This window comes from Lonchura striata, chromosome 1 (genome assembly GCF_046129695.1).
Source record: "Lonchura striata isolate bLonStr1 chromosome 1, bLonStr1.mat, whole genome shotgun sequence".
NCBI classification, from domain to species: Eukaryota; Metazoa; Chordata; class Aves; order Passeriformes; family Estrildidae; genus Lonchura; species Lonchura striata.
In genome coordinates this window covers 81,436,599-81,463,825 of record NC_134603.1, presented here as the reverse complement: position 1 = coordinate 81,463,825, position 27,227 = coordinate 81,436,599, and the positions used below count along the sequence as shown (strand labels likewise).

Here is a 27,227-nt window from a genome sequence, read left to right as displayed (position 1 = left end):
ATTAGGTTCATTCCCTACTTAAAAGACTGAGATGCTTATAGTAATGCAGAAATAATTCAAACAAGTACACAAAGCTGCAAACTCGTCAAATGGCAAAACACTGGAAGAAAAATGAGTTTTCAGTCATCACTTATAATCCTCTACTTCAATGCAGCGTTTGTGTTTAGTATATGTATTTCCTGATCAGCTGGCATAATATTGCTTGACAACAACAGATTATTTGCAAAGCCTAAAAAGCCTAAAGAATGGAATCAAATTTTGGTTAAACAACCTGACTTCAGCAGGAATTTCGAAGGGAATGAAGGAGGTCATCACATTTTTGAAGTCTAAATGATATGTTTTCTCTGGTTTTGTGGTAAATTGTCAGAATTGCTTTGGAATTGCTTTAAGTTAATGAAGAACTGATAAGGCTTCTTGAGAAAAACACAAGCTTGGCCCCTCGGTGATCTCACACTAGGCTCAGACCAGGCCTAATGTTGGAAGGATATTTTGGGTGAAGAGGAGTCCTAAAAGCCTCTCAGTGAGGTACAGAAGAGCACCCACAAAGATGTACCAGGCATCAGCCTTACTCCCCCTCACTGGGCTCAACAAGGCTTGTAAAACTGGTCCTTCAAGGAGATTAGAATGCTCACAGAGACACTCTGGAAAAGGTCAGAGAGGCATTACTGCTACTTCAGCAGGTAGAGGAGGACCAGTGGGTTTGTTTCACCTTTGTATGAACTGCAAATTCTGACTGACAGTAAATAAACAAGTAATGAAGACCCTCATTAAGCCCTATTTATATATTAACTTAAACACTCCTAACAGAGAAAATTAAGAGAAAAGAGAATATGCCTTACATGTATAAGTCACAGTCACCAAAACCCCTCTTATAGCACGGAACAATTGTTCCATCCTTTTGGGAAGGGCCAAAAATTATAATATAAAAGAAGGAGTTCAGGGTAACAAGACAGAGAAGGGGAAAAAACCCTCTGCTGGATCAGTATGAATTGATGGACTCCATCTCTCCTCTTCTTCTAAAGGGACAACTTCAGGTGAACTTTGTCTCTCCAACTGTGTTGGAATAGATACAGGAATACTTTTGTGTGTGTATATATACATGTCGTGGTTTGACATGGAAAGATAATTTTTTTTAGAAGGAAGAGGTTAATTTAGATATTGACCAATTGAAAGTAGACACGCCTCTGAGAACACAGAGGGGTTGAAAGCAGAATTCCCAGGGGAACTCGCTCTTTTTGGTTCCGGTCAGCGTGCAGTGCAAACCTCAACTGCCCAGCCACAAGCTGGGTGGGGGAGGGGAAGCCCCCATGGCCTGAAAGGTAGGCCCCAAGGGTGGTGGAAGGACTGGAACCGGGCTGGCCCCTGCAGATGGAAGGGTGGAAGAAATCTGGGATGTCTCTATTTTCCCCCCCCCGCCCCGGTTTCTCTCCCGAGGGGGAGAGAGAAAGAGGCGGCGGCAATCCTGTCCTGTCAGCAATTCCACCGCGAGGAAGGAGGAGCGGGGGGAGCTCCAAGGTGCCCAGTTGTGTGGGAGTTGCTGGATGTCCGGGCATCGAGCCATCCTGGGAGTTCGGACTTTTAACCCTTCCCTCGAGAAATGAAAGCTTTGTGAATTTTCCTTTCCCCTCCTCGGTTTGAAAGAGAGGAAGAGGGACACCTTGGACCCTGGGATGGGATGTTGGAAGGAGGAATTCTGGATGGGAGGGGGACAAGGAGTGGCTTTTGGCTGGACTTTTCCGTGTTAGCCACAACCTGAACCAATCTTCTCCTTCAAGAGGGACTGTGTTTTGGGAGGATGCCAGTGAGTCAAGAGACCTGCTTCAGCTGGGAAAAAGACAAAAGTGGAGTGAACAGAGAAAAGGTTAGGGGGTTTGTGGTGGCGCCCCCTTGCCCTAGAAAGAAAAGAGAAGAGAAGAAGATCTCTGTTCTTGAGCCCTTGGCCCCAGGGGAAAATGGGGGGGACTGTGGTCCCAAACAATGAAAAACTAAACTGTTGTTTTCTCCCCTCTTGGCAGGGCATCCTTGAAAGGAAAAATCCTAAAGGCAGTCTGACCATCCATGCATTAGTAGTGAGAGCACTGTGCATAGAAAGGAGAAGGGTCACTATAACAAACTTTTTCTCTGGGCGGTGCCATGTGTGACATGGAAACACAGGATGTGGAGCTGTGTTTCTTGGGGGGTCTGTGGCACAGGAGAGACTCTATTCCCTCAATAGACTGAGTATTAATTGTCTGGAGGGCGGAAACCTGACTGGAGTCCAGATTGTGTCTCACTGTAGTTTGTTAGAGTTAGGTAGTAGGGGGGAGGAATGTTTTGCAAGGTTTTCATTTAGATCTTTGTGTAGGTTTTTTTTTTTTTTTCCCTTCTTTAGTTTTCTCTTTTCTTTTATAGTAGTAGTTTAATAAAGTTTTTTTTCCTGTTATTAAGCTTGGGCCTGCTTTGCTCTATTCTAAATTCCACTTCACAGCATTCAAGATAAGTATCACATTTTCATAAGAGCACTGGCATTGTGCCAGTGTCAAACCATGACATTTGGTTCCCTCACCTGGAAAAGATAAGATAAGATAAGATAAGATAAGATAAGATAAGATAAGATAAGATAAGATAAGATAAGATGGTGATAAGGTGAATGCTGTGAGATGAGATCAAGAGAAATAAGAGCAAAGCATGTGTTGGGTTTTTAGATAAATTAGGGTAGAGATTTAGTATAAGTTCTTGTTTTATGTAGAATGTGTTGAATGTAATTTTGATAATGATTTTTTTTTTGTAATCTGTGTTCTTAGAGGCAAAGGGTAGAATGTCGTGGTTTGAGACGGATAGATAATTTTTTCCAGAAGGAAGAGGTCAATTTAGATATTGACCAATTGAAAGTAGACACGCCTCTGAGAACACAGAGGGGTTGAAAGCAGAATTCCCAGGGGAACTCGCTCTTTTTGGTTCCGGTCAGCGTGCAGTGCAAACCTCAACTGCCCAGCCACGAGCTGGGTGGGGGAGGGGAGGCTCATGGCCTGAGAAAGGTAGGCCGAAAGCCCCAAAGGTAGTAAAAAGACTAGAATCGGGCTGGCCCCTGCAGATGGAAGGGTGGAAGAAATCTGGGATGTCTCCATTTCCCCCCCCAGAGTTCCTCTTCCGAGAGGGAGAGAGAAAGCCGCAAGGAAGGAGGAGCGGGGGGAGTTGCTGCAAGGTGCCCAGTTGTGTGGGAGTTGCTGGATGTCCAGGCATCAAGCCATCCTGGGAGTTCGGACTTTTAACCCTTCCTTGAGAAATGAAAACTTTGTGAATTTTCCTTTCCCCTCCTTGGTTTGAAAGAGAGGAAGAGGGACACCTTGGACCCTGGGATGGGATGTTGGAAGAAGGAATTCTAGATGGGAAGGGGACAAGGAATAGCTTTTAGCTGGACTTTTCCGTATTAGCCACAATCTAAACCAATCTTCTCCTTCAAGAAAGACTGTGCTTTGGGAGGATGCCAGTAAGTCAAGAGACCTGTTTCAGCTAGAAAAAAGACAAAAGTGGAGTAAACAGAGAAAAAGTTAGGGAGTTTGTGGTAGCACCCACTTGCCCTAGAAAGAAAAGAGAAGAGAAGAAGATCTCTGTTCTTGAGCCCTCGGCCCCAGGGGAAAATGGGGGGGGACTGTGGTCCCAAACAATGAAAAACTAAACTGTTGTTTTCTCCCCTCTTGGCAGGGCATCCTTGAAAGAAAAAATCCTAAAGGCAGTCTGACCATCCATACATTAGTAGTGAGAGCACTGTGCATAGAAAGGAGAAGGGTCACTATAACAAACTTTTTCTCCGGGCGGTGCCATGTGTAACATGGAAACACAAGATGTGGAGCTGTGTTTCTTGGGGGGTCTGTGGCACAGGAGAGACTCTATTCCCTCAATAGACTGAGTATTAATTGTCTGGAGGGCGGAAACCTGATTAGAGTCCAGATTGTGTCTCACTATGGTTTGTTAAAGTTAGGTAGTAGGGGGGAGGAATGTTTTGCAAGGTTTTCATTTAGATCCTTGTTTAGTTTTTTTTTTTTTTTTTTTCCCTTCTTTAGTTTTCTCTTTTCTTTTATAGTAGTAGTTTAATAAAGTTTTTTTTCCTGTTATTAAGCTTGGGCCTGCTTTGCTCTATTCTAAATTCCACTTCACAGCATTCAAGATAAGGATCACATTTTCATAAGAGCACTGGCATTGTGCCAGTGTCAAACCATAACAATACATATATATATGTATAGTACTAATAGATCTGTTACTATATTTTGTCTCAAAACATATACCACTGTAATTAGTGCATTTATCACCAGCAATCCTCAACCTACCATTCTGTTGCTTCAATAAACTGCAGCATTTGTGAACCTGGATTCTGTAAGTTCTCATTGAACCTGGACAGGCCTATGGCATCAGATTGACAAACTGCACTATTTGTGAATCTGTGATTACATTAGTTCCTATTGTATACAACCACACCTATGGTGACAAAACTGCAGTATTTGTGAATCTGTTGTTGTGAAAGCTGTGACTGAACTCTAGGAGACTTGCAGTGTGAGATTGGCTATAATCAGAAACTAAGCCCACCTTCATACAGCCCCTCTCATCCCTAAGAACCAGCTGAAATGCAAAGGTTTTATTTTCTGCTATATTTCCATAACCTTAATGCAACGGGTATAAACCATACGGCTACTTTACGCGAATAAATTAATAAGAAAGTCAACAAGAAATGACAATCATTTTTTTCATGCACAGTAATGGCTTTGTGCCATTATCTCCATTCATCTCTGTAGTGATTTAAAACATGAAAAGGAAGTGAAATACCTTGACATATACACTTATGAAGAAACAAAGCAGCAGCACTCAATTTTGTGCATGCTCAAAATGATGAGTAGTAAGAAATCCCTAAAGGCAAAATTCCTCTGAAGCTTTCTCAGAGAGAACACCTACTTAAGCTGCTTTAATATTAGGGGATTTACAGATTCCTCCAAATTTATGAAGGCCTAATAATTCATGTGCAAAACATCCTAATTATTATTTTGCAAGGGCTATCTTAGCAGCTGAACACTGCAAATTTTAGGCAGAAACATTTAATTTATGACTTTCAAAGCAATTTCTTAGAAGTTGAAGAAAAAAAAACATTTAAATGACTGTAGCCTTTACTCCCTTGTTTCATACAATGGTTTCTACTGCCTGTGGGAAAAGGACCTGGTGGTGCTGGTTGACAGCCAGCTGAACATGAGTCAGTATGTGCTCAGGAGACCAAGGGCCAATGGCATCCTGTTCTGTATTAGCAACAGTGTGGCCAGCAGGACCAGGGCAGTGACCATCCCCCTGTACTCGGCACTGGGGAGTCCACACATTAAATCCTGTGTTCAGTTCTGGGCCCCTCACAGCGAGAAGGACATTGAGGTGTTGCAGCATGACCAGAGAAGGGCAACAGAGCTGGTGAAGGATCTGGAGAGTGAGTCATATGAGGAGCAGCTGAGGTATCTGGGCTTGTTCAGCCTGGAGAAAAGGAGTCCCAGGGGAGACCTTATCTCTAGCTACAACTACCTGAAAGCAGGTTCTTCCTTAAACCATAATTACAAAATACAAATGGAGCTGCCTTCTATTCAATTTAATTATTTTCTGCTCAGTAGGAAAAAAAAAAAATTTGCTTCCAGATTCAGAGGATTTTCAATCTCCCTTTCTTGTAAAACCTTTTTATTATTTCCCAGCTATGCAAGTATATTCGCATTAAGCCATTTGCAAGATATGTCAGAAGTTGCAAAAACATCAGTTATTCATACTTCAGTAAGTGACAACATATCCTTTGTGGACATTGAAGAAACATAGGAAACAAGTGTCTGGCTAAGACTCTTGATGTCCTGTCTGATATATATCAAGTATATTTTTAAAATATTTTCCAATGTCTGTCAAAGTTTGAAACAGCAAAATATGTCCCCATTCACATCAGGACGAAAAATAAAACAGCTTCATGAATCTTTATGAGAAGAAAAAAAATAAAGATTACTAATATTGAAGGTGTTCCTTTTAAGTCCTTTTTTTAAAGTTAAATTGGATTCCCAGTTATGAGCATAAAAATAAAATATTACAAAGACTTTAAAAAAAAGTCTTTAAAAAAAAACCTAATAAAAACAAATTATTCATAGAAAAGAGTGATTGGACATTGGAGTGGGCTTCCCAGGGAGGTGGTGGAGTCACTGCTCCTGGAGATGTTTAAGAAAAGACTAGACATGGCACTTAGTGCCATGGTCTAGTGGACAAGGTAGTGTTAGGTCATTGTCTGGACTCAATCATCTCAAAGGACTTTTCAAATCTAGTTAATTCTGTGATTCTGTGATACTGCAACTATATGAAATGTTTTGATTTCTGTTATCCAGGATTAAAAAAACCCAAAAACATATCTTCTAACATAACCATTATCAGTTGTGAGGGAAAATTTTATATACCTGAAAGCTTGAAAGGGATTTTTTTCTTTCACAAAATCCTTATTTTTACATCTTGATGACTTTGTGGGGGAAAAAAAGTGTGTGAGTAACTAAAATTCTTGACTATTGCAATATCCTGCCAGAGGTGACTGTTGGAAGCTATACAGGTTTTATTTTTTTTTTTCTAATACAGAATAGCATGCAGCCTTGAAAAACTGTTCAATCATCATGCTTGTCTTTCAGGCTGACTTCCTAGAATGTGGTAGAATAACTTTATATTGTTAAAGTATTGTTAACGTTATTTTTTGTTAAAAGCCTTTGATAGCATAACCCCTAGCAATCTCTCATACTTCCTGCTTGAGTGTCCTGAGAAGGAACAATGCTTATATAAACTTGCTCTCTACAGATCACAGCTAAATGTCCTAGTGTATAGCAACCCGTGATTTTATCTCTGCTGACACATTTGCTTATATTTGTCACAGCTATCACTTTCACTTTCACTCACCCTTCCCCATCTTATAATTTTAATATCTTTTGTTACCAACCACAGAATTTTTAATAAGGTATCTCTGATACTGAAATGTCCTGATTGCAAGTTTTGCTCAGCTTTTAAATGGTTTGTTAAAACAGTAGAATTATCAACACATTTGTGATGGAAGTAACATTTAAAAATCATATAGTCTAATCTCTCTGCAATGAGCAGGAGATTTTAAGACAGATCCATCTGTTCAGAGCCCTGTCCAAACTGACCCTCAATGTTTCCAAAGGTAGAGCAGTCATTGCCTCTCTGGGCAGCATTTTCTAGTGTTTCCCCACTCCCACTGCAAAAAATTCTTCCTTATATCCAGCCTGTATCTACCTTCTACCAGTTTAAAATCATTGCCACTTGCTGGATTGCAAGACTTTCTCCTAAGTTTCTCTCACTCTTTCTTATCGGCCTTGTTTATGTACTGGAAGGTTGCTGTAAGGTTGCCTTAGAGCTTTCTCTTTTCCAGGCTAAACAGCCCTACCTCAGCCTTTCCTCACGGGAGAGTTGCCCCAGACCTCTGATCACCTGTGATCGACCTCCTATGGACTCATCCTAACAGGCCCATGTCCTTCTTGCGCTGGGGATGCCAGAGCTGGATGCAACACAGTAGCTGGAGGAGTCTCACCAGAGCAGACCAGAGCAGAGGAGCACTGTTACCTTCTTTCACCAGGCTGGCTTTTTGGGCTGCAAGGGCATGCTGCTAATTCATGTCCAGATTTTCATCCACCAGCACCCCCAGTTAGGAATACATTGTCAGTAGAAAATATTTTCCTTACTAGACGTGATACATAATAGAAGTTACACTGGAACATGCAGTATTGGAGAAATATAAATTTATAACCAGAACTTAGCTTTGCAGCTAGTTCTTATTACAGTCTCTGATAACAAATACATTTCAAAGCCAGAGGTCCAAGACACACTTAAAATCAAGCTGGCGCAATACCCTTCAAAGTAATTCTATCAGGAATAAATTCAGCATAAGTGCACAGACATACAGCTATATAAGTCTGGAAAAAATGAAACAAAATGAAAATGCAAGGTCTGCAGAAGCTTACTGCTTACTGCAGAAGTGGACATTAAGTGCTTTACAAATGCAAAAGACTCTTCTCTGATCAACTTAAATACAGTCTGTAGAAATTAATCCATGTACAGGTTTCAAGTGGGAGGGAACAGACTTGCAAAGCTATTTTATCTTGTTTATTCCATTATAAAATTCTAATTTCAGCAACATTTGTCTTTATTTTAACTTTCTTTGGTGATATATGTATACTTAGTCAAAACCATCAAGATTTTTTTGTCCTTTTCTGTTATTAGCAATACTCCCATGTTATTTATTAGAATCTGGAGGTATGCTAACAAGAAAATGAATGTGTCGTACTCCACCCACCCTTCTTCCCTCCCTCACCACCCCCCACTTATGAGAATTGCATCTATAATATATGTTTTCTTTTTCATTCATTATAAGGCCAGGGATGAAGAAACCATAGGTATTGGATAACTATCAAAACACACAGCAAGAGAGGATGATCTTTTAAATCAGCAAGATCTGGTCACAGAACTCTGCTCTGTACAATTTATCTGAGAAAAGGAGAAGTGAAAAGGGACTGATGAATTTACTCATTCTTCACTAAACAACAAGGTGCTGGAACTGGGTGTTTGAACAAGAAAAGTTTGGTATTTGTTTACAGAATACATAGCATCTTAAACAGGTCTTGGATTTTATATAAGCATAATTTGGATAATACGCAATATCAGCTACTGGTTGCTAGACAATGCTGACAGTAACTTTGCTGTTTGAAAAAAATAGCTTTTATTTTCTAATACAATAGTGATAGTTTCTACCTAACCCTTAGTACTGAAGAACATTCTTATTTACTCTTTTTATTCTCTCTCATTTATCCTCTGCTTTTCCTCCTAAGCCACTAATACCATTACTCTAAAATACAGTAAGTTAACCAAAGGCAGACACTGGCAGATACATTCATCATACTAATTATGTGTTGCATGCTATGTTTCTCCCATCAAGTGCCTCCCACATATTTGACAAAAACCTTTCAAATGAAGAAGAAGAAAAATGAAAACAAGTCTCAAAGCCAAGCTGTATGATTGAGAAAATCACTTAACCTAGTGTCACTGAACTACAAAATCAATTAACATCTTCTATCATCTTCAGAAAGTGATATCTAAGAGGAAGCCTGCAACAAATCATGCTAGATTTCAATGGAAGTAATTTATTCCATTTAGGGTTAGAATGTAAGTAAATTGACCTATTCTCTTAATGTTCACAGCATAAGGAAACAGGTCAGTTTTCTTCTGCAAGCCTTTCAAAAAGGTTTTGAGTGGCATGCTAAGACAAACCAAGATGTAATTGGAATTCTGGTTCGGGAAGCTACAAAGGAATATTTAACTGAAGTGTAATTTCTATACAAAATAACTTTCCCTAGATGCATTATTGCTAGATATAATTGAAATAGTAGAATTGACCATGCATCTAAATAGATTTAAAGAAAAAGTCAACTCACACAGTATCTTTTCAACAAATCTTCACAGTTATTTCATTAGCATATTCAGTATCTCTGTTTTTTTTCTGCTTTGGCTTTGCAGATATGAGCAATCATATTAGTATTAATTGGGTGTCTGATTCCTTTTTCACTTTGCCAAAATCCACCTGTTCAAACCACATTGTATGGATTATCCCTTGTTCCTTTTCTCTATTGATTTGTAAATATAGTTGTTTTTATAGTAAGCAGAAGCAGATTGTGATTATACCTTTTAAAAAAAGGTCTAAAAGCCACGAAAAGAGCATAACTGGACTCTCAGTGGGGGTTTGTGTTAGACCCTTAGCTCCAAATTTTGAACATGATTGTACTTCTATTTTACTTTCAATATTGTTAGAGTTTTTTGCTTCTCACTTGTTTCTGAGTGGAACTGAAGCAGATAATTTTTAGCTGTAACTCCTCACAGTAAAGATATAGACCATCTTAAATAATGACTGCTTTTATTTATCATTTTAGTTTGCTGAATTATCTAACATAGCATTTGTTAACTTGAATAAATATATAAGCATGTGAATCTGGTAATTTTCAGTAGGAGATCTTGACTGAAAACTACACAAACCAAATGTGGTTTTGATGATGCATATAAGGTGCTGCAATGCCACTTGACATAAATTTTCCTTAGGTCTTAATTTATCTAAGACACTGATATTAATTTACATTGTGAAGATCAATATTCTGTTGTGTAAAAGTGAAAATATTTGAGTACTGACTTCTTTGCATTCCTTTCTTCCAAACACCCATCTTCTTCCAGTCACTTCTATATAATAGCACTAATGAGATTTCCATTGACAGGTTTCATGAATGATGTTCTTTAGTCTTCACTCTCTCATAAATAAAGAGAAAAAAAATTACCACTACTCCACACCTTATCTTGGTTGGCAGGGCAAGGAATAGAATATGGATTCATTTCTTTTTGTGAGTCCTTAAGTGTCGCACTTGAGGATAGCTTAAATAAATGATCCACTAACATTGTATATGTCTAAATTCACTGCTAAATAAGGAAGTACACCAGTCCACCTTTGAATAATTTTAAAAGGATAGCTACTTCATTTGGAATATCTAAACAAAAAATTATTTCTAATATAATAAGTATGCTAAATATCCTGAGACAGGTCAAAAATGCATCCAAATAAGCAGAAATTTATCAGAGAGAAAAACACAGAACAGACAGCAGATTTCAGAAACCTTTGTATAGTAATTTTGAATATGTTATTTGTGCATTTGGCATAGTTTCCCCTTGTGAAGACAATACATTACTATCCCAGGAACAGAATATAAGCAGAGCCAAAACAACTTAAAAATTCTGACATTAGATAGTCTTGAAAAATATCATAGGGGAGAAAAAAAAGAAGACCATATCCAAAGGAAGTGTAAAAGTGCAATTTTTTTCTTACTTCAAAAATAAGCAATGGTTTATGGAGCTCAGTAATTCCTCCTTCATCCTCCTTTCTTCTATCCTAGAGGCCCCATATTACTGTGGCCACCATCCTAGATAAAAGAGCTCTGACACAACTTCAGTTGTCTGCCAGAAAAGAGTATTCCCAAATTCCAAGGATGAATTCAAGGATTTGATTTTTCCACAGTAGTGAATATTTATATGTTCAAAGGGGATTTGCTGCAGTGGAACAAGGAGGGAAATAGTGCTATGCTTTTTTTTTTTTTTTTTTTTGGAAGATTTTTTCCATTCTGTCAAAAATTTTGCTCACTAATCTGAATGAATTGGTAAAACCAGTAATGCATTTCAGTTTATACACAAGCTCTGTTCATTCACTTTAGTCCCAATCACTCCTGCATAAAAACCCTGTAATTACATTCCATCCTATTTGGAGCCTATATCTATTCTTTACATACGTACATACATACGTATTTAGACACAAGTCTCAATAAATTTCTTTTCCTTCCTTTTGATACTTTTGAGGAGTACCCTCTATAAACCTTTGCATATGTATGTAACTGTGAAATGGTAACTATGAAAAACTATGTTAGTATTAAAATTCTTCCATCTTTGTGTTTTCTATGTGAACATATGCAGGAATGCAAAAACAAGGGATATAAAAAGTATATGTGATTGATTGCTTAACTGTGATGTGGATACCACCCACATCAACAGTTGGCAGTAAATTTATTCTTAGTACAAATAACTTGCAAGTCACATTTACATCGGGCTGTTTCCTGTGTAGACAAACACTGCACTGCGCTAATCTTGTTTACCAAGACCTAATGCCCCAAAATTTGTTTGTTGTTCATTGTTTGATTTTTGTTGTTGTTGTTTCCATTTGTTTATTTCTTTCCATTTAATTTTTTTAAGCTGTGATAAGATATGAATTGACACAGTGGGAGTCTTTATCTTAAGAAAACACTTTTCCTAGTCAGATGGGGCTCTGTCTTTTTGAGAACTGGCTACTTGACACATTCATGGCCAGGAATGAATTCTTTACACACAGGGATGTACACTAGAAAAATCAGGCAATACATCTAAATGGGCTCCCTTGATGCAAAGGAGAAAAAACTCAGTATTAAAACATTAAAAGTAAAGCATTTAGTTTTGTGTTGTTATTACTGGTAAATACATACATCTTGGATAGATTAGCGAAAAAGAACATTACAGCTTACTGGTCCTATTCTTTTTGCCAGTGAAGGTCTGGTTTCTAGTAAATAATCAACAAATTGACAATCTCATGGTCTAAAACTACTTGATGGAGCTTTCATTTTTTCACTAGGCTTATGGAAAAGTAATCTTATTACTGTGAACACAAAGCATCACTGAGAAAACAGAAACAAACATAGATTTATGAACTATTTTTAAAACACCTATTGACAGAATACACTATTTTTTTCTTAAAAGCTATCTATTCAAATATTTATATGACCATACCATAGAACTGAAATAAAGATACACATGATAGACAAATAAAATATCTTTAATTTCCCTTCCTGTCCTGCCTTTATTGGCATATGATAAGGTGTGCAACACTGTAGGCTGGGGGGCTTCAGAGTCTGTGCACTAGCAAAGCTGGGCTTCTGCAAGAAAACCCTCAGTATAGAGACATCACTCATACTGTGAGCAGTTTAAATACATATTCCAAGCAAATTTTTCCTGTATTCATTATGTCAGCTCAGATAAATCTGGAGGAGCTATGGCATTACACGTGAGTAGCTAGTTTCTCAGTTCTAATGCTGCCATTTCATGTGTTGCCTGATGATTGCAAAAAGCACCCCTACTATCAAGCTACGTAAACTGCATAGTAATTGTTGAATTAATTTGATTTACAAATCTCCTTTTTATTCTATATTCTGTAACATTTTTAGAATTTTAATGTGTTATTCTCAAAATTTTTCACGAATGTTGTTCTTAATCTGTTTTTCCTATCAATGCTGACATTATTGTCATACTTATGGATAAATTTTTAAAAAGTTTATCTAAATGTCAGTCGAAAACACTTCTAAAGAACATGCCACTTTCGGAACAAGGTACATATATATATATATAAAGCTCTTCATAGTTTTCCCATTGCAACTGTGGGTTTTTTTAACATTTGTAGCAGAATGCCTCTTAGCTACTCTTTTATTCTACAAATACTAAAATCATAGAATCGTTTTGGTTGGAGAAGACCTCTAAGAACATTATGTTCAACCATGAAGCCAGCACTGCCAAGTCTGGTTACTAAACCATGCCCCTAAGTACCCTATCTACATGTCTTTAAAATACATCCAGAGATGGGAAGTTACTGCTTTGTGTCCTGTTCAGGAAGGAGATTTTTCTTAATGTCGAATCTAAGCCTCCTCTTGTGCAACTTGAGGCCACTTCCTTTTGTTCTATTTTTTGTTACTTGGAAGAAGATATTGACTCACACCTTATACAGATTTCTTGCAGGTAGTTGTAGGGAGTGACAAGGTCTCCCATCAGCTTCCTTTTCTCCAGATAAACAACTCCAGCTAAGCAGCTTGCTCTGCAGTTCTCCCACTAGCAAGACTTAGAACTTGTGTGCTGGTTTTATCTGGGTTCCAAAGCATTTTGAATAATGTGGATAACTTGGATACTGTTTGGCTGAGTGGATTTTCTCTTCCTTTAAAACCAAAGTTGTTGCAGCAGTTGGCTTTGGATTTTTGCTTATTTGATTTTTGTTTTTTCATGCATGTGTGGGGTTTTTTTTCTTTGTTTATTTGTGGGTTTTGTCTCCTTTAAACTCACGGAGCCATAGAACAGCTTGGATTGGAAAAGGAACTTTTACAGGCCATCTAGACCAAACCTTATGCAATGAGTAGGGGCATTTTCATCCAGATATGGTCCAACCTGACCTTGAATGTTTCCAGAAATGGGACATCTAGCACCTGTCTGTGCAACCTGTGTTAGTGTTCTACCAACATCATTGCAAAAAAAACCAACCAAAGAAACAAAAAAAAAAAATCTTTCTTGTAGCTAATCTAAACAAAAGATGACACTTTATGGAATCTGGAAATCCACATTAATTAACACTTCCATATGCAACAGACACGGAAAGTAATTTTCATTTTGCTACAGTCAATTTTTAGATATTTGAGGACTCTTATGATTTATTTTCCCAGTCACTTCCTTCTCTGCAAACAAGGACAAGGATATCAATATGTCTTTTCAAAAAATGTTCCCTGAAATCTTTATCATACTTGTTAGCTTTACAGGACTCGTAACCTCCATCATTTTTTGAGTACCAAGAACCTGGTGCAAGACTCAAGCTGAGGATACACCAAGGTCAAACAAAGTAGAAAGATAATTATATTGTGTCTTCTAGTAATTTAATGAAAGATTTTGGTAAGGGGAGTGTTACTACATAGCATTCACAACAGTGCCCTGTACATCTTTCAGTCACCATTATATTCTAAGTTTTTACTAAGTTAATATTTTGTAACCTTTGTATTACACACAGTACTTATTACTCTTCTTCTTTTTTTTTTTGTTGGTTTTTTTTTTTTCCAAACAGGAAATTTCAGCTAAAATATAGCATCTTGGAAGATATTTATCCAGGTATGATGAGAGGTAACTTTTATATTCCCATTCAGATATACAATCATGCTATCTTCTAACCAATGATATATCTTTTTAACTGATGAAGAGAAACTATGCCTCTGGGACACTGAAGACTTTCCAATGGAAAAAAAAGTGACAGAAATACCCATTTCCCTCAATGACCCATAAAGCTAGTCAAGACCAAGTAGAAAAGATGCAGAAGGGTATATTTAACTATATGAACATATATAAATAACAATTTCAGAAGAAAAACTTTATATAAGAGAAGGAAAAAGGGATTTAGAGTAAAAAAATGTAAGCTATGCTTAAAGATTTATATTTTTGAGGATTTTAAAGTTCCACAGTTTCATCAACTTGCCCATGAAAGAGAAAAAATTTAAGCTTTTAAACAATTTTTCCTTGGCCATCTCTAATGACAATTTTCTAAAGCCTTTCAAAATAGCACATTCTCCTAAATACAACAAGAAAATATGGAAGAGGCAAGCAGTTCACTAGTTAAATTATTAAATTAAATAATTTAATTTGGTTATCATCTAGGTCATATTAAATTTCTTAAAGTGTAGAAAGCTGAGCTGTAAAGTTCTAGAAAAGCCATGGAAAAAGAGAAACTATGAGCTTGATTTGCTAAAAAAGAGTAGCCTGGAGGTCAGTGTTACTCATTCATTCCTTGACCTCCAGTAAAATGTAATCTATAAGGAAGTAATAGATATATATTTTAAAATAACTCATTAAAGACTGTTAAAGGATAAAGACTGTGGGCTGTTGGATATCTTCAAGGTATTTTTTTAAAATAGAGTTTGAATTTCTTCAGCAAATTTTGAAGTGAAAAATATTATACTTCAGTCATTCAAGTGAAAATACACCTGTTACCCAGAGTAGGTTTGGACCAGTGCATGTTGAAGCCTATTGTAATTCTCTTCTATATGTTAACTGGGCATTTGTGTACTCATCTGATTTAACTTTAAATACCTTTAATATTTAAGCTTGACCTTGTTTGTCTAGATTTTCTATCAAACTAAGAGAACTAGATGGTTCTAGGATTCTTTAGATTTTTCAGTGAAATGAGAACTCACAGAAATTCCCATTTTCCCAAAACATAAAAGGATTTGAGGCTGACTGGCTCAGACAAAGAAAGGTGGACTTGAACAGTATTTACATTCTGTGGTATTTTAGACTATGGCAATTTCTCAATGTTCCAGCTCACTCTTGTCCATTCTCTTGTCGTTTTCCACTCTATTTGTTAGTATTAAGCAATAAGTGGTGATTACATAATTTATTCAATCTACTGATAAATTTTTGCTAATGTACTGCAAAAGGATCACATAAAGCTCCAACACCCTAACAAGATCCAGCACCATGGTTACTCAACAACATCTGTTGCTATTGTACCTCCCAGAAACAGCTAAGAAAATCTGAAAGGTCAATATCTGAGGTTTGTAGGAGTATAATAGAACAATTTCTCTTCTACAGCAGAAGTGGACCAAAGTTCCTAGTACAGAGTATAGGAGTCTCAGCAACTGAAGGTACCCAGCTGAGAAACAGAGATCAACCCAATGTTTGAGATCTGCCCTGATACTGAAATTTTTTCTTCTTTCTTGCAGGATGTTCCTTCCATAGGGACACACTTCAGAGAAATAAAAGCAGGCGTATACTGGCAGTGGAAAGATTTAACTGCTATAAACGTAGGTAATTACTTCTGTGATATTTGAGAGGTCACAAGTTAACTTGTCTGCTAGGTGTAAATGTTACACTGGTCTCCTAATATGTCAAGAGAAATGGGAGGTGAAAGGGAGGAACCAGTAGGTGTACTTCATATTGTTATCAGGGATGCAGAAAAATGCAAGAGGGATGTTCTGGTGGATTGCTCATGGCTTCACAGCAAGGAAACTCAACTCCAGGGTCTCTAAGGAAAACTGCCAGGTTGATATACAAAACCTGAAATGCAGGTAGGGATTTATGATCTCTCTATGTGGATGATAGTGTAGTGTAGAGAGGAAGAATTTTGCAGACTGGAACTAGGGAACATTTTGAGACAAGAGAAATCTGAAGAAAACCATCAGTCTATACTTTAATAGTAATAGAGCCAAGCTTCTGGTGCTGGAAAGTAAAAAGGTCACAGAACACCACTTCCTGCAAGTTTTATAAAGTTTTAAGTTTTTATAAAAACTTATAAAAACCTGGGCAGAAAGGTGAAAGATCAGTTTTAGTGTAGAGAAAGGTGCAGTAACAAACTACAGAAAAATGTCCTAAACTCTGCCTATGCATACTTGTGGTTAAAACTAAGGAATGCAAAGGTTTTAGTTAATGTTGGTGGGTTTAGATGACAGGAATAATGACAGAGAATGAAATTTTCAGCACATTGGATATGTATTATGAATAGAAGAGAGCATGACATTGTGCCATTCATTAAATCCTAATGTGTCCATATTTTAAGTGCTGTACAGGCCTTCAAGTACAGAAACACACATCTTACAGTCCAAGGAAAGTCAGGAACAGAAATGAACCAGTAGATTGATTGTTCAGTGTAAGTACTTTACAAGGAGGAACTAGAGAGGCTAACATTCTATAATCTATTGACTGAGAACTGCAGGAAGATACACTCAAGGTTTATGAATGGGAAAGCTAATGCATTTTGCTGCAAGAAAACTATGATTGTTATAGCATTTTGTTTGCTTTTTTTATTGTACTATTATTTAGTATTTCTATCAAAGACAAAGGAGTGTTCAGTGAAATCTCAAAGTCAGAAGACAACACTAGGTTCTACTGGGTGATGAAATGTAAGATAAAATTTACATTAAACTGTTGTTCAGCAAATTCAACAACATTATAATTGAAGACAACAAATGTAATCCTAAGAGTGGCTGGTTTGAAAGAGGTAGAAATTGCTTCTTTAAATGCAGATAGTGAACTTTTGGAACGTGTTATCACAGAAGAGTAGTAGAAAGTTCAGAAATTGACAACGTTACAGACAATAGATTCATAGAAAGATATTGTAAAGACTAGGGCAATGTGACAAACCCTTACAACCCTAATGCAACATTTGTGGATGCTGGGAAAGTATTACAGGAGCAAAAGGTGCCCAAGTAATCCTCCTGACACTGTCATATCTACTGTCAGAGGCAGGATACTCTGCTAGATGGACCACTAACCCAGAAAGCTTTTATTATATCTTGATTATTTAAGATGGCTTTGTTCAATAAGATTTTCTATTTTGCATCTGAGACAAGACTGAATTATTAGTGCATTCACGGTTCAAGTAAAATAAAATCAAATATATCTAATAAAGTACAGGCTTAGGTCTGATAGGTAAGGTCAGTTCTAAGAGAATATGACAACTTTTGCCAAAGTCAAGACTTACATTGATTTTCAATTCCACTCACTCAGGAATCAAAAACTCTGTGATGTGTTATAGTAATGTAAAAAATACTAACAAGATACAAGATGAAGGAATACACACATACAAACAAAGAGACAATAACTGAAGGTTTAAATGCCACTAGTGGTCAAAGAAAGAACACTAGAATGGTAGAAAGAGAGGACAATCTGAAAGAAGATTTGATCTAACTCTTTCCCTTGGATAGCTACTATGTGTGAAATGATAACCCAGCAGCTTGGTTTTACACAAGCAGCAGAAGCTGGTGCAGAAGCAGTTGAGAATAAAAATGCAGCACAAAATTACAATAAACATGGCAGAGTTATTATATAGGACTTAAACGCAGCAAACAGTTATTAATTTTGTTGAATTGATTTGCTTATTTAGTTCACATTATTTAAGTCTTCACTCTGTCAATAATCAATGCAAAAGACAGTACCAGTTTAATCAGAAAGAAATTATTTTGACTGGAGGTGAAAATCAGAGTGTGAAAGGATATTGAATAAAAAAGATAAATAAACTATACTCTCTCCTTCTATCTACATTTTTCTCTTTACATGAATTAGTGTAGTACAATCCTATTATTTGGAACTGAAATTTCAAATCCATGTTTTCTTAAAAATGCTTTGACCCTAGGGACCACTAAATTCATAACTTGAAACAGCACATCTGTCATGAAGCAAAATCTTAGAATTTCTTGCATTCAGTTCAGAAGATGAGTTAATGACAAAAGCTAAGAAATATTTAAAATTTAATATAACAGTTTTTGACTGTATTATAAAGAATAAAGACTAGTTTATAATTATTTTCTAGTAAATTACTAATTTATGATGACTTTGACTTTTTTATGGAGTACTGCATCCAGCTGTGGAGGTCACAGTAGAAGATATGGAACTTTTGGAGTGGGTCTAAAAGAATACAATAAGAACTACAAGAGGGTTGAAGCACCTCTCCTGTGATGGTAGGCTTACAGAGTTGAGATTATTCAGCCAGGAGCCTTACTGTGGCCTTTCTTGAAGGAGGCCTAGAAGAAGGGTGAGGACAGATATTTTAGCAAGGCCAGTAGCAGTAGGATGTACATAGCCATGGGAGTTTAACATTTTCACAATTTCAGAAGGAATACAGAATACAAGAGAATAGAATAGATTATTTCAGTTGGAAGGGACTTGTAATGATCATCCAGTCTAACTGCCTAACCAGCTCAGGGTCAACTAAGTTAAAACATGTTATTAAGGTCATAATCTAAATGTGTTTTCAATGCTAACAGGCTTGGGGCATCGACCATGTCTCCCAGTCTAAACCTTTCCTTGGCCCATTTTGAACCATTCCCACACATCCTGTCACTGATTACCAAGGAGCAGAGCTCAGCACCTACTTCTCTCCTTCAACTCCTCAGGAACCTGTAGAGGGTCACTCCTCAGTCTCCTTCTCTGCAAACTAGACAGAATCAAACTCCTCAGCTACTGGACTGGACATCCCTTCCAGCTCTATCACCAGCTTTATTTCTTATCTCTGGGCACCTTGAAAGACCTTCACATCCTTCTTAAGTGGTGGGGCCCAGAAGTTCACATCATACTCAAGGTGAGGTCACCCCAACACTGAATAAAGTGAGATAATCACCACTTTGACCAGATGGGGATGGCCTTTCTGGTACATATCAGGATGCAGGATCAGTCACCTCTGGACTGCCAGGTCCACTGCCACACACCGCTGACTCATGTAGAGCTGCTGCTGATCAGCACCCCCATATCCCTTTCTATAGGACTGTTCCCCAGAAAATCTTCTCCCAGTTTCTACCTGTGTCCAACATCCTAGATGAAGAATCCGATATTTAGACTTGTCAAATTTTATCCCATTAACCACAGCCAAAAGCACCAATCTATCTAGATGACACTGTAAAACTTCCTGTCCCTCAAGAGACTCAACAGCACTCCTCACTTTGGCATCATCAGCAAACTTGCTAAAGGTGCATTCATTGCAGATCACTGATAAACAGATCAAATAAGATTGGGCCTAGAATTGCACTTGAGGAACAACACTGGTGACCATCAATGAATCACCAGCCAGATGTAACCCTATTTACCACAACCCTTTGAGCTCTGACCCTTCAGCTGGTTCTTCCCTCAACACACTGCAAACTCACTCATCCCACAGTCAGGCAACTTCTCCAGAAGGGTGCTGTAAAGGACAGTACAAAATGCCTTACTATGGACACATGGATTTGTCAACATTCATTTGATGCAGCTGATCCCTTACAATTTCAATATCCACAAATGGACAGTCACTGTTCCCACACTTGTCTGTGCCCCTCTCTTCTTCGTTTGACTGCCCAGTCTATTTTTCCTTCAGTAGCTTTCATGATAACACTTCCACAAATATCTGAGGAGTGATACTTTTCAGAAGAAATGTTTTCTTTAGAGATATATTTTCAAGGAACTGTACTTTAAAATGTTAAAAATATTATTTATTGGAAAACAATTCCATTAAGGAAAATGTAGTTACCAAATAAAGTCCAGACCTTTTCCCGAGGGAAGGCTTTAAAATGATAAATAAATTTGCAGTTCCTTGTCACAATACTTTTTTTAAAGTTGCGTTTAAAACAAAAAAAGTTTTCCAATTTGCTGTCTGATTATGGTCATGTCCAATAAATTATTAACAATTCACCACTCATTTAATTGTTGTTTCAGTAATTTAAAGTACTTTCATTAAACATTTCGTTTTAAATGTAAATATTATAAATTTATTTAATATTAGATATTTTGCTACTCTTTCTGAAGACATAAAATAGGCACATACCCACCATAATAATAACAAAAGGTTCTAGAATCAGGACACTTTCTTATAAGTGCCACAAATGTCTTTTCAGAGAAGAGCTTATTAATGGAGAAAAACTACCCCACTTTACCCTCTCATATAAAATGTTTCATTAATAGAAAGTCGAAAAGGAATCTCAGTTGGGACTTCCATCTCGTGGGTATATTTTAGTCAAAAATTACAGAACAGTTTTTGATATTTAAACTGTTCTAGTCTGTATGGGAAACTGGTACATCAATTTAAATAGCAAATAAATTTTAGTAAACAAACTTTTAGATAAGCCAATTTCAAAAAGGAGTTAAAAATTTTCGTGCTAAAGGCATCAAAACAATAATATTGCACTGTGTAATATTTTACTTCATTTCTGGCAAAAACAATCATTGCCACTTCCATTTTTTTAACCTGAAAGTGCAGCTAAACAATAACAGTCTGATCATTTTAGTAGGCTCAAACACCCTAAGCAAAGCAAAATATGAAATGCCATCTCCTACCTAATTGCCTACTAGATAAATTGGACAATTAAATCATCATCTTTCTATTGGCAGCATTGTAATTCCAGTCCTCAATTTCTCAACTTTATCATGAATGCACTAAAACTAATTGTATATTTTGTGTCACAAGTTCTGAACAAATGATTGAACAAAAATATTTGGTGGTTTATTTCCACTGAAGAATGATGTTGAAAAAAGATCAGTTTGACATTAATTTCTTCCATCCTTTTCCCAACTAATCCTGCAACCTAACAAAATAAACAAATAACTCCATTAATGCTAAGTTATCAACATTGGAGGGACCAATCTTTTTTTCAGGCTCAACTGCAATGTGCTGCTGTTTCATTGGTGGCTACACTCACTGCTGATATAATTTGAAGGAGCTAAACAGAGACACATGATATATGCAAGTGTAAAAAGTATTTAATACATTCTTTTAGAATTAATTGCACAAGATATTTCAAAATTAAACAAAAATGTAATTAAATGAAAGAGTGAACAAATAATATATTATTGCTATTGACAAAGAAGTCAAGCCAATAACTATCACAGCACAAAATCATGACTTCATAGCTGAGAAAAAACATTTGATTCAGCTCCAGCTTGCACTGTTGTAATAATTACCACTTAACACATAAGCTAGAATTTTGTCAGTATGATATCCCACTCCTACTGCCTAGGATGCACATCCCAAAATAAAGAGATTTCTTCATCAACATGCAGTGATAGCAGCCAAAGCCACTGCTCCATAACAGAGCAGAAGATTTTCATTATGTTAGTGGCATCAATTGCAAATTTGTTTTCTATTAGATAATTTGGCAAATGTGCAAAGACAACAACATTTATTATGTTTATATCAATGAAATAAGAATCAACAAAGTGGCAAGCTAAAGGTGTACGTATCTTCATATTGAGCTACAAAACCCCCTGAATCATAGAATCATAGGATGTTAAGGTGTTGGAAAGGGCCTTAAATTATGATGATAATCCAGTCCCAACCCCTTGGCCTGGGCAGAGGCAGCTCCCACTAGACTCAAAGCCTTATCCAACCTGGCTTTTAACATTGCCAGGAAAGGGGCAGCCATAAACTTCCTGGCTAGCCTGTTTCAGTGCCTCACCAGCCTTACAGTAACACATTTCCTTCCTAATATCTAAGCTAAATTTCCCCACTTTCAATTTGTACCCATTACTCCTTGTCCTATCACTACAGCTCCTGATAAAGAAATGCAAATTATTGTTTTTCAATGGTCTCATTAAAATTACCAGTCTTTCACCTGTTTGGTTAACAAGAGTCACAAGATGAAATAACCTACTATTAATATAAAATATGAGTGTTAAAGATGATGGCTGTCATGAGGTTTTACTGCAGCATATGTACTATGAATAATTAAGAGCAAATACTGTAAAATCAGAGTAGTCAGATCATGCCTGGGATATACTAGCATGACTCTATTGGCTTTATTAGTATTGTGAGCTTTTTTCTTATTTGTCCATGTGAAAATGGAAATAAGTTAACTCTTTTTAATGCAAAAATAATTAGACCATTTTGTACTTGACACGAAAAAGACCCACAGAAGTTGATGAGTGAGAATGATTATGTTCTAACACATTTTCCAAGAAATCAATAATCATTGATTCCTTGAAATATCAGACAAAATCACTACCTGAGCATAATCAGTATAATCTATTCTATATTCCAATCATACAGAAACTTTTCTGCTAATATGCAAGAGTATGCAATTGCTCATTACCAAAGAGAAGAATGTCATGTCCAACTAAGACCATTTCTGAAGAAATAACATTTCAATTATTAATAATAGAAAAGAGGAGCATGTATATAATATGTTTAATAAAAAATGTACTGGGATTGTCAACAGCAACACATAAGGTAGGTGTCTGCAATAAAATAATGGGCCTTCCCGTGTTACACAGCCAACACAACAGTGTCCTCTCACACAGTAAGAATGAAAATGGGGTATCTGGATTTTGGCTATGTATTAAAGATACTTCCTGTCATCAGAGAATAAGAATATGTTAGGAAATAAGATACCAGAACATTTAGTATGATCCACCTCATGTCCCTATAAGGACACCCAGAAACATCTCACTGGTACCTAAAATGCAATTTAGGTACCAGTGAGATATTTATTTTGTACCAGTTCTGATAGGAAAAGATTTTGTGAGGGCACATGGTTTCAAAAACAGAGAATATTAATTTCAAATAAAGGTATTGTTTATATAAACACAGTCCTAAGGTCCTCACAGATGTAAAGTTCATAGACATTATAATGAAATACTTCAATTCTACTTCAGATAAGATCGTCACTCATCATTTCATTTTTTCTTGCCTAGAATAATACAGCAATTTCTTTCATGGTTTCTACAAATTCACTTTTTTTAAATGCAGATTCTCTAGAGACACACAGTTCATATTAATCCCCAAGATGATTCTTATTTTTCTTCAATATCTCATTAAAGATATTTTTATCTCTTGCAGTACTGAAAATAATAGTTCTTAACTTCTCAAAAAGTATTGGATATTTTTTCCTATCTTCCTATTTGCCAAACATAATTTTATTCTTAAGTATGGTCATCTTGTAACTGGCAATATTTGATATTCCAGCCTTTTGAAAGAGCTTTTGCATGTTTTTGTACCTCATGGTTTCTTTATTTTATAAAGGCCTGCATATTGTTTTATCTCCTATTAATAGCTTAGAAGGAAGAAATTTTTAAATGAAATGAAAAGAAAATTTCAACTTTCACTTGAAAGATATCAACACTTCACAAAGTGTCAGAGTTCACATGTGTAAGACCACAGATTGAAACACTTAAAAATCTATTTGCATTATCTTAATCCATTTCATCTACATTAGGGCATTAGCCAATGTACACAGAGGCTAGTATTAAAGCTAAGCATGCATACAACTGTTTACAAGATTAGAGTTTTATCTTGGAGTTGCAGAAATTAATACACACAAGGAATAACAGTACAAAAATATCCATTTACCATTTCAAATAGGTCCGAATTATGAAAGTCATGAACTCTGATTGTGTACTACTGATAATCAGAGCTATTTTTTACTATATTTGTTGATTTATTCTATCATGCTGAGTATAAATGTAAACACACAATCTCATTTGTGAGAGTAGTTCTAGGTAGAGATTTCATAGTATGTATTATAATTACATTATATTATATTGCACAGTCTCTAGTATGGCCCTCTGATTACTAGCTGTTATTGGTGATTCAAGTCAGCAGCATCAAAATAACAGAGTAGTCTGAGGGAAATCAAAAGAGAATTCAAGGGCTCTGAGATGACGTGTTGAAGAAACAGGAGCACATATATCCTTTAACAATGAATAATATTTATCAGAATAGGCAAATCCATAAGGTGAATGTGTGGCTCTGGGGCTGGTGTAGGCAGAAAAATTTGGGAGTTTTTGACCATGGGATGATCTATTCAATACTGGTCCACCGACAGCATGTGACTTTCTCAGAGGAGGAAAGCTCAGAGTAGCAGAGCTCATTGACAGAGTTTGGAAGGGGGAAAGGGAAAATACCAGGCTTACCAGTGATGAACAAAAGTGATGATATGCCAAATCTTGAGGAAATGATCACTAATGGGATATCTCAATCTGCTGCACAAGGTATTGTCTACAAAGTACCAAACTGAAATGTTTCTACCCTAATGCACACAGCATGAAGAGCAAAGAAGATGAGCTCCAAGCTTTGGCACAGTCGCTGAGATTTGATATCACTGATATAAATGAAACCTGTGGGGATGACACCAATGACTGGAGTGCCCTGTTTGATGGTTACAGGCTCTTTTTGAGAGATAGACAGGGCAGAAGAGGTGGAGGGGTGGATTGTATGTAATAGAAGGGTTAGAGTATAGGGAGCTCACAGTTGGCAATGGTACAGTTGAAAGCCTCTAGGTAAGAATCAAGGGACAAAAACTAATAATTTGGATGTCTTTGTGGGAGTCTACTATAGAATTCCTAGCCAGAACAATGACACTGAAAAATAAACCTCTGAGGAACTGAGGGACATTTCCAAGTCAGCCACCCTCATCCTTATGGTGGACTTGACATCAACTGGGAGCATCACACTGGCTGGTACAACTCAGGCCAGAAGATTCTTAAAAAACTTAGATGACAGCTTTTACAGAGCAGGTCCTAAAGGAATCAATTTGGAAAGATGCCCTTCTCAACCTGCTGCTTGTCAACAGAGAGGCTCTTATGAGTGAAATGGTGGTCAACAGCCATCTTGGCCACAATGACCATGAAGTGAACAAGTTTAAAATCCTTGGTGACTGAAGGAAAAGTGACAGAAAAAGTTAAACTCTGGACATGAGGAGAACCAACTTCCGGCTGATCAGGGAACTAGTGAGTAAAGTCCCTGGGAAAATGTTTTTGGAATTGCTAGGGTTCATCAATGCTGGTTACTTTTTAAACTTCACCTTCTAAGGGCACAGGATCAAACTATTCCCAAATGTCAGAAGTCAAGCAGGTGAGGCAGAAGGCTGGCTTGGCTGAACAGGAATCTTCTCTTGGAAATTAGATGGAAAAAGAAGATGTATGTCCAGTGAAAGCAAGGTCAAGTGTGGGAAGAATACAGAGATACTGGTTGTCACTGTAAGGAGAAAATGTATGCAGCCAAAGCTCAAATAGGACATTAAGCTGGCCAGAAATGTGAGAGGCAATAAGAAGAATTTTTCAATTATATTAATGCTGAAAGGTAGTGTAGAAATAACATCTACTCATTACAGGATGAGGATGGGCATGTCACAAATAGGGACATAGACAAGGCAGGGGTGTTTAATGCATTCTTTGTCTCTGTCTTCAACACAGATCCAAGACAACCAAGAGCATCTCTGTGCCTTAAGCTGGAGGACCATGGTTGTAAGAATGATCAGTAAGCTGAACATGAGCCACCATGTACCCAGAAAAGCCAATGGCATCCTGGATTGTATCAGCAATAGTGTGGCCAGCAGGAGCAGGGCAGCAATTTTTATCTGTTCTTGGCACTTTGAATCTTGAGTTCAGTTCTGGCCCACTCACTACAAGAAAGACACTGAGGTCCTGGAGTGTGTCCAGGGGAAAATAAAGCTAGTGAAGAATCTAGAGGTCTTATGAGGAACAGTTGAGGGAACTGGGGTTGTTTAGCCTGGAGAAAAGTTGGCTGAGGGGAGATCGTAATACCTTTTACAACTATCTGAAAGGAGGTTGTAGCCAGGTGGGTGTTGGTTTCTTCTCCCAGGCAACCAGCAACAAACAAGAGAAAATTACCTCAAGTTGCATCATAGCAAGTTTAAATTGGATATTAGGAAATTTCTTTGTGGAAAGAGTTTTCAGTCTTGAGAACAGGCTTGTAAAGGAAGTGGTTGAGTCACCAAAATAAGTGTAGATGTGTCACTTAGGGTCATGATTTTGTGGTGGACGTAGTAGTTTTATGTTAATGGCTGGACTAGATGTTCTTATAGATGTTTTTCAACTTAAAGAAATGTATTATTCTAAATTGTTCTAAATAATTCTATAATCATATACTAGTGTCTTCCTCATTTGGATTTTGGTTTTGTTTTTTATTTTTATTTTCTTTACAGTGGTAGAAGAGTTATTTTGAGCATCTTACAACTTGAGCAAGTTTGTACTGGGTAGATTTTGTCAATTTTTCAGATTAATCTCTGATTTCTAGAGCTGACCTACTGCAGTTTCTGAGTCATGTTATCCATAAAGGCCTCCAAGAATAGCCTTTTATAGATCTTAATAGTAAGTCTATAGAGTTTTGCTGAAATAACACAATCACCAGACATAACAGCTATATAATAGACCATTTCAGCTTAAATAATAAAATGTATCAAAGACTATATGCCTCATAGTGTAATTGTTACTTAACCTCAACTACAGGTATTGTTATAAGCTCTTTTCAGAATACAGTACAAAAACCCAAAACATCTGAAAGCTGATCCTTTTTCCAGTTTGCAGAATTTGTAACTTGTAGAGTTGTGTTTGCACTGTATATCCCCTCATAATGGTTTGTCCCTCCA

At 36.9% G+C, this 27,227-nt stretch overlaps 1 protein-coding gene and 1 long non-coding RNA gene across 10 annotated transcripts in view; one reads left to right on the top strand and one right to left on the bottom strand.

Moving 5' to 3' along the window:
* The window catches only part of CDH18 (cadherin 18), a 526,665-nt gene that overhangs the window by 82,090 nt on the left and 417,348 nt on the right, over window positions 1-27,227 (bottom strand). The window lies entirely within an intron of this gene.
* On the top strand, window positions 1,137-26,052 carry LOC110468461 (uncharacterized). 2 transcript variants are annotated; one of them, XR_013340434.1, is made up of 4 exons: window positions 1,137-1,319; window positions 14,456-14,499; window positions 16,104-16,184; window positions 26,032-26,052. It is a non-coding gene; the product is annotated as an uncharacterized LOC110468461 (long non-coding RNA). The 2 variants fall into 2 exon arrangements; XR_013340433.1 differs by lacking the exon at window positions 26,032-26,052 and adding an exon at window positions 19,143-19,724.